The sequence below is a fragment of the Girardinichthys multiradiatus genome, chromosome 20 (genome assembly GCF_021462225.1).
Source record: "Girardinichthys multiradiatus isolate DD_20200921_A chromosome 20, DD_fGirMul_XY1, whole genome shotgun sequence".
In the NCBI taxonomy this organism is placed as follows: domain Eukaryota; kingdom Metazoa; phylum Chordata; class Actinopteri; order Cyprinodontiformes; family Goodeidae; genus Girardinichthys; species Girardinichthys multiradiatus.
In genome coordinates this window covers 6,759,302-6,768,143 of record NC_061812.1, presented here as the reverse complement: position 1 = coordinate 6,768,143, position 8,842 = coordinate 6,759,302, and the positions used below count along the sequence as shown (strand labels likewise).

Genomic DNA, 8,842 nt, shown 5'->3' with positions numbered 1-8,842 from the left:
CTTAAGCTAAGTTGTGGGAAAGAAACCCTAAATGTTATTACTAGTTTTTGGAGGCTCTTGATGTTTTTGCACAAAAATATGACTGAAAACCCTCAGACAAACCACAGAGATGCTTTGGGTTATAAAATTGAGCACATTAAACGCCCTTTTTTGAGAGCTATGCTTCGTTTTCCAAAGATCAATCTTATCAAAAATGCAAAAATGTGAGACACTATTGAAACTGTCAAACTAAACTGAAAATGGCCGGTAAATAATTTTGGGTTGGTGATTGTCTGTTCTCCGGCCCCTAAGATGTTTATGGTAAGGAATTTGTTTGAAAAGGCAGAAACTGATTAAAAAAGATCATGCCAATTCTGGTCTGGTTGGTGGTTGTTTTGAGGTCTGTTTTTGTTTATTAATTCGTCCTCAGTAGTCTCAAATGTGAGCAGCACCACAGCAGCACCACACGCATGTGGCGAACTTGGCTTTCCTCAGGAGGTAATTTTTTAGGTCTTGTCGACTGGTTCCAGTGTAATGACACTGATTAAGTGTTTACATCAGGGTCTGTAATTGACTTTACACACGAGACTGGTCTATTTCACTGCTTTATAGGTAGCAAAACTGAAGCCCTTAGAGGAAAAGAAAAACATCACTTCAGATATGTGGTGGGACAGAGATGTTTATTTCACAACAATAATAAAAAAGCTGAAGGCAAACCTGTAAAGATTTTCTCCTGATGCTGTAAATGACACAAAGTTTTTATTCCACTGGAAAGGTTACGGCTGTCATCTTTTGTATTTGGCAACCTGTCCAGGGTGTAACCCGTCTCTTCATCAAGTTTCTATCACCGTCAATGCAGGAAAAAACATCTAATGTTACTGCTTTCAATGGACTGAAAAGTGAAAGTAATGGACAAATCCTGATCATACAAAACTTGACACATTGAACATAGGAAGTATGAGAACCTTAAAAGTTAGTTTGAGTTTTGGTAGGCTAAAATTTGAACAAGCACACCTCACAGGTCCTCCCCATTGCTCTCTGCTGTACTACAGCCCTCCCTCACTAACTCAAACCAACTATTCAAACTAGTGGCATATAATGCTATTTTAGAGGATAAGCAGTCTAAACTTTTTACAACACACCTTTGTCATGTTTGGTGCTACTATTTTCTGGCTGTGTTTCTGTTTAAAGTTACATTTGTTGAGCTTGCTGACTGTGTCAGTCCACCAGATTAGGTGTGATTCACCCTTGCACTCTAGCTCTGTGTAGAACAGAGTAAGCATTTGGATTTTGCATTAGTTCTACATCAGCATTAAAGATGTTTTTGTGCTTTCCAACTTTCTTCGTTGTTTGAAAATTGTTCCAATGAACTCACAAATTACGTATTTCCCAAATCAGCTGGTGGGGCGGATTGATACAATGTGTGTCTGACTAGCTGGTTGGCCTTCCACACCTGAGACATTGTGGTCACCTTTCTATTTTTGGACAGCTGCCAAAAATTCAAGCCAAGGTCAGACCATGGATTGCTCAGGAGATTGACAAAAAACATAAAAGCTCCATCTTTAGCTTTCCAGGTCTACTTTGTGAAAGTTTGTGACTGGAAAAGGACTCGACAAGTATGGCTTGTTTGAAGGGATGTCCAGGAGACACCATCCTCTCTGTAAATAAAATATAATAGCATATTAATATAGTGATATAAATTTACAGGAGACAAAGGTTGAAATGTTTGCTTCATGCTTTTTTCTGAACTGTAACAGCATAGCAGAAAACACTGAGGGAGGCAAATATGAACATGTAAACAGTTGGTTAGACATGTCTTCAGTTACTGTGAATATATCTGGAGGAGAGTGAATTAAATAGTGATGCTTAGGTTTGATTTAATAATATCAAGTAGCTATGGCAGGTATATATACTTCCCTCTCAGACTAGTGTGCAGGGCAATGTATGCAGGTAGGTTTCTGAGATTAGTTAGTTCAGCAGCTCCTCTCAGAAGCCAATGCTGCTCAAGGGTCTCTAAACTGCTGAATCATTTTTCTGACTCTATTGACATTGATGAAAATATTTTTTCCCATGACTGTATATTGAAGTTTTTGGTGAATACTTTTCTGCAACCATTTATCAACCATTTGAAACATAGCTGATGTCAAATGTTTCCTTATTTTGTTTCCCAAACAAAAAATAATTTAGTGTCATTTCTTAATGTAAATGTGTAAATTATTGGAAATTTCATTTGCAGGCCAAAAATGAACATCCGTGATCCCCTGGTCTTCATTTAAAGAGATCCATAAATCTGAATAAACTATAAACTGGTCTCTAGTTAGTTGTTGCACTACAGCTTACTTTTCAGACAAAGATCCTAATGCCAAATGAATTGCTGTCTTTTCATGCAGAACAAATCAAGCCTGTTGTGTTTGAGACTGAATTGAATTTCCAGGAATTTCTGCTGGTCTTGGCAGCTGTACAGCACTAATATCACCATGGGGCAACACACCTTAACTCTCCTCTCACATCATGTTACTGTTTTCATTTTCTGGGTTCTGTAACCCATAACCCCCTGATGAGAAATCCTTCCTCCCACAGGTTAGTGGATCAGAACACTTATGTCTAATCTGACTCTGTATTGCAGATGAACTACACTGCCTGGCCAAAATAAAAATAAAAAATAGGTACGAGCCTCCCAGTGATAATGTTGGGATTATGATTATTGATTCATTAATATTTATCAAGAATTATAATTAAAAATCATAATTTGAGAAAATAAATTTCTTAACCAAAAATCCTCATTTATGAATCGAAACCAGAGATGTCCTCTGGTGTTGTAATTGTGCCTCAAAGCCCTTGATAATTACAATTATTAAATTCTCAGTAATAGTTGATAACTATTATCAGATGTCACTGTTTAATCAACCGTTTCTGCCGAAACGTGGGGAACTTTAACCTTATTTTGACTGACAAATCACTCTTGGACAAAATAAACACAAACGCCTTCTCTTTATCTACGTGACATTTATTAAATTAACAGCCCTGATTCAACTTGCTCTCCAATTAAGGGTGTATTCACACTTGCTACTTTTGGTCCGCTTTAAACGGATCAGAGTTCGTTTCCCCCCTTGGTCCGGACCTTTTGTGCAGGTGTGAATACACTCAAGCGAACCCTGGTCCGGACCAAACAACCGGACCGAGACCCACTTTTTGAGGTGGTCTCAATCCGCTTCCAAATGGACTCTGGTTCAGTTCGCTTATGGTCTGAATACAAACCGGCCCCGATCCGAACCAACTACAAAAAGCGTACGTCTCTTTGGACCTAAAAAGCCACTGTAGCCATTAGCAAAGGTGTGTGTTGTAAGGTAGTCATACCTGATAAGCTGTGTGTTGCTTAGCAACGCTACTGGCTTGTTGTGGGACAAGGCACGTAGAGAACGTCGGCGTTCAGCACGCGTTCTCCGACGGGGTTCCAGAATTATAAATGGAACGTCTCAAAATCTGTGTTGAATGAGCTGCTCTTCAGTCTCACAATGATATTGCAGCTGTAATAACGACACAATTATGCAGAACAGAGGCGCTGCATGCAGCATGTCTACAGCTGTTTTCCTACATTTCCGGGTCTGTGCTCTGTACCGCCCCTGTCATTTCTGTCCAATGGGAACAATGATCGTCACCCGCATGGCTTTGTTTACAAGTAATAGTTCACTTGCAAAAAGTACAATGTGAAAACAAACCGCACCAAATGAAAAAAATAAAGTTCGCTTTTGGTCCGGACCAAACAAGCGGACCAAAGGACTTTCCTGGTGTGAATACACCCTTAATAATCTTCACCTAATCAAACATGCAAAGTTCTACACGAAAGGGTAAAATACCTAACTAAACAAAATGAAACCACAGCATTGCGTGTGTATGAAATCAAACCACCAGTTATGGTAGTTATGGCAAAATTACAAAAAAAATATGGTTGAACGAAGCTTGGGGAGGCTCCCCAAAGTGTAGCTCAGCGGGACACAGGTAGTCATAAAACTTCCTCCAAGCAAAGTTGTAAACCCAGAGGACAAAGGATAATAAAAGTTTTGGTGGCAGACAGTAAAACATGAAGTTGAAGACAAAGAAAATGGTAGAGTTTCACCTTGAGGTTATAACAGTCCGACTTTAAAATGTGCCCTGAGATTGCTCTCAGGTGTTAAAATAACACAGCAAAAACACACACAGCTTGAAAAGCACAGCGGCTTTCAGATATCCAACAGCAGTAAAAGTTTCAATAAACAATGGCATGCACAATTCAGAACACATTAGACTATAAATGGCGATTCTAAATCGCACTAAACACCTACTCTATCCTGCCCACGCTATTTATAATAAAGAAATAAAAAAATAAAACAATGGATTTTACTTGATGATGTCTGCTCAGAGAAGAGAGAGAGAGAGAAAGGGGTTGAAGAGTTTCATGTGTCCGTGGATACTCAGCAAAGCAGTCCGTTTTCGTCCTTTGTGGTCTCCTTGGCAGAAAGGTGAAAAATATGACGGACCGTCACTAGTCGACTGGAACATAAAAACAAGGAGGAAAAATTGCGTCTCCTTGAAAACTCTGTGGTTTTTTTGGTTACGTGTTAAACCCACGTCTTCGATCGGTAAAGTTGAAAACAAGCCTTACAAGCCTTCTTAATCCTGTAAGCTCAATTCGCTTAATTTCTCGTTGGCCAACAAGGAGAATGAATGAAAGTGGGATTTCTTCTCCAGAGTGATGATCCAGTTGCGAAGTAACCGCGTCTCGGTCCCAAGCTGAAAAGCACCTCCTTAAAGGGCTCACTTTCTTAAATAGCCCATTGTGACGTCAAAACTGGAACGGTCCCTTCATATCAGCCGCGGTGCCCACTGGGATTTGAAGTAGCAGACTATCCTGGGGTACAAAATGGCCGATGATGCCAGAAGGCCTGGTATCGTCCAGCAACGTGCAAATGGTCCAATATTCAGCAAAACATGGTCCAACAATAATTACTGCATGGGCGATTATGTTTCAGCTTGTAACAAGTTATTTAACCCCAACTGGTGCAATGAGTTGCTTCTCATTTCTTAAACAACCATGTCGAAAGACACATCCCGTGGTCATGGAAAAGATGTCAGTCTGTTTCAGAAGGATCAAATCATTGGCATGCATCAAGCAGAGAAAACAGCTAAGGAGATTGCAGAAACTACTTAAATTGGGTTAAGAACTGTCCAATGCATTATTAAAAACTGGAAGGATTGTGGGGACCCATTGTCTTCGAGGAAGAAAAGTGGCTGGAAAAAAATCCCGAATGATCGTGACCGGCGATCACTTAAACGTTTGGTGAAATCAAATCAAAGAAAAACAACATTATAACTCTGGGCTATGTTTAATAGTGAAAGTAAGAGCATTTCTACACGCACAATGCGAAGGGAACTCAAGGGATTGGGACTGAACTACTGTGTAGCCTTAAGAAAACCACTGTGAGGCTAACTGGAAAAAAGGTTTAAATTTGCTTGGGAGGATAAAGATTGGACTCTGGAGCAATGGAAGAAGGTCATTTGGTCTGATGAGTCCAGATTTACCCTGTTTCAGAGAGAGGCAGGTGAAGTGATGCACCCATGCCTAGTGCCTACTGTACAAGCCTGTGGGGGCAGTGCTATGATCTGGGGTTGCTGCTGTTGGTCAGTTCTGGGTTCAGCATCAGTATGTGTTCAAAGAATTAGGTCAGCTGACTACCTGAATATACTGAATGACCAGGTTAGTCCATCAATGGATTTTTTCTTCCCTGATGGGACAGGCATATTCCAAGATGACAATGCCAGGATTCATCGAGCTCAAATTGTGAAAGAGTGGTTCAGGGAGCATGAGACATCATTCTCACACATGGATTGGCCACCACAGAGTCCAGACCTTAACCCCTTTGAGAATCTTTTGGATGTGCTGGAGAAGGCTTTGTGTCACACTCTACCATCATCAGTCCAGGATCTTGGTGAAAAAGTAATGCAACACTGGATGGAAATATATCTTGTGACATTGCAGAAGCTTATTGAAACAATGCCACAGTGAATGCATGCCATAATCAAAGCTAAAAGCGGTCCAATGAAATATTGTGTGACCTTTTTTCTTCTGGTGGTGACTTTTTTTTTGGCCAGGCAGTGTATATTGTGCTTGTGGAAATCAGTGTCCCGTTTGCTTTCAACATCCTATATAGCAATTCTGACCTTTTTCGTCTTCTTCCTCCTTTTTCCTTCATGCTTGATGGACAAACATCCTACAAGTATGTTACTAAGTCCTTATTCCCATTTATTTGGTTTTAGTCAAAAAAGCTAATTTGATCATTTTCATAATCAAATAGTAAATATAAATTGAGACTTTTACTAGCTGACAAAATATGTGTAAAATATTTGACGCCAGATTTAGTGAAATGTTTTGTTGAACAGATGAGATCTAACATTAGTTATACATGGAAACCAATAACACTTTTGTGAAAGCCATGCATCTATATTGATTTGCTAAATTACAAATCAAAGAAACAACAAGGAGCTTTGGCCTCATTCTCAAGGTCTCTTGAGATTTTGTTGTCTGTCATTTTCAGCTAGTAAAAAACAACACAAGTGATTTCATCATTTTTGCATTTCCCATAATCACTTCACCTTCTCTTGTTTTGCCTCTTTGATGATGATTTAGTTTTGCATTACACAGTATAGTTTTCGATCTCTCCAGTGTATATTTTCAAACTTCTTGTTTAAGAGTATCCACAACAAGAAGGTCCTCCAATCTTAAGTGGTCTCAAAATGTTTTCTTTGATTTTAATAGTTACGTTTTTTTTCCACAAAGAGTAACAGTAAACTTATGCATCTAACATTTTATTAGGTTTATATTATATGTTGTTATTTTCACTCAATATTTTTTATTACAGAGAATATGATTTACCAACAGATTTCAACAACAGCCTGTTAGAGTTTACTGTGATATTTAGTGCACTTTGTCATTCTTATTTAGCAGATGTTTTTGGCTGTATGTAGATTTACACACTGACCATGATGGTTGATCATCATGTAAAGAAAAGTAATTTGACAGCTCCTTAATTCCCAGCAGCCAAATCAGGAAATTGTAAACAGGATTGCATGCTTGTCCAGCGAAAACCACTGGTGGAAATCTGGACCTCATCGATGTAAACAAGCACATCCACACACACTCCAGAATCCCAAATATGTGATTCTGACTACAGGGGGTCTAAACTGGTACTTCATCCTAAAATGTATTCAGCTAAAAGAGCTCTCTCCCCATTCATTTTTCCACTCCTGATGCCATAGTCACAAAGGTTGCCAGTTAAATGAGAAGATAGAAAAATATTGATCCGCATAAACAAATTAAGAAAACTGTCACAGTGACAAGAGAAAATGGCTCCTATGCCAGAAGTTGCTTTTCTGATGTTTGTATTAGTATTTTGTTGCTTTGTTGTTTTTGTTCATTTTGTTTTATATTTAATTTGGTTTCTATTTGTTAGCCATATGTGAAGCCCTACTTACCTTAGCATTATTGATTATGTGAAAGTGTAAAATTAACCATCTTACAATATCTGGAGTTGAAATAAAGGATAGAAATACAAATTTATTTTTGGAAAATGGACAATTGTTGTTAGAGAGCAACAGTTAGTTGCAGCCTCATGCGATCTTAGCTTCAAGATGTCTCATTAGAGTCAATAGGGATGGCAGAGAATGAAGATGAAGAGTACCCAGAGCCTAAACGTGTCACAGAGGAAAAAAAAGAAAAAAAACTTAGAAGTTGAGATTCTAGGCATTATATGAGGGACAACCAGGGCAGACCCAAGGTTGTATGGGGCCTTAATAAGAAATTTAGTTGGAGCCCCTCTTCCTGTTAAGAACATCACCATGACTAACAGTGTTTCAAAACAGAGTTGGTGTACAGAGAGAGTGAGGCCAGAGATGATGAGGAGAAAACAGAGACCCAGTGCTTATCAGAGACTGTGGCAAATCTAACAGCATTTATGGCATAACAATATATTTTTAAAAACTAAATAACACAATAAAAATACATGTAAAATAATAAAATTGTAACTAATTGTACATAAATAAATATCCTTTAATAATACTATCATTTGAAGATTCTCTTTTTTTTTTTTTTTTTTATCGACCATGCACTATGAAATGGACATTTCATTTTAGAAAAAATATGATATAAAAAAAATACATTTACAAAGTTTTGAACATGAGTATTACCAAGCTTGGGAAGCTGACAACCCACCCGCATGAAAAATTCCGGTAAATAGACAGAATGCTTAGTGCTTTGTTTGTGCAGGTTTGTGCCGTTAAAATTTTCATTTGTGCTGCTATGGTTTCTGAGATATTAAAGATAATTTTTTAGTTCATCCAGAGGTCACCAACACCCTATTTTGCTCCAAATTGAACCGGAGTGGTCTACTTTTTTAGGGCTTCATTTGTGCAGGTTTGTGCCGTAAAGATTTCCGTTTGTGCTGCTTTCATTTCTGTGATATTATGAATTATAATTTTGGGTGATGACATCATCATCCCCTCATTTTGCTCCAAAACAAACCAGAATGCTCCACTTTTTTAGTGCTTCGTTTGTGCAGGTTTGTGCCGTTAAAACTGTCGTTTGTGCTGCTTTCATTTCTGAGATATTATAAGTTTACATTTCGGCCGATGACATCACCAACACCCCATTTTGCTCCGAATTGAACCGGAGTGGTCTACTTTTTTAGGGCTCCGTTTGTGCATGTTTGTGCTGTTCATGAGTTTTAATTTCAGAAGATTAAATGATTTCACCTGAATTGATTAACTGTCTGTGCCAGACAACACTACTTGTGTGGGAATGGATTTCACCAGCTGCAGCCTACCTTGACAG

General features: G+C 38.5%; 1 long non-coding RNA gene across 1 annotated transcript; it reads right to left on the bottom strand.

The window, feature by feature from the left end:
* Positions 1-640: 640 nt before the first annotated feature.
* On the bottom strand, positions 641-7,590 carry LOC124857515. Its single transcript, XR_007035610.1, has 2 exons — positions 7,489-7,590; positions 641-1,637 (listed from the first exon to the last, which is right to left on the bottom strand). It is a non-coding gene; the product is annotated as an uncharacterized LOC124857515 (long non-coding RNA).
* Between the last annotated feature and the right edge of the window lie 1,252 nt (positions 7,591-8,842).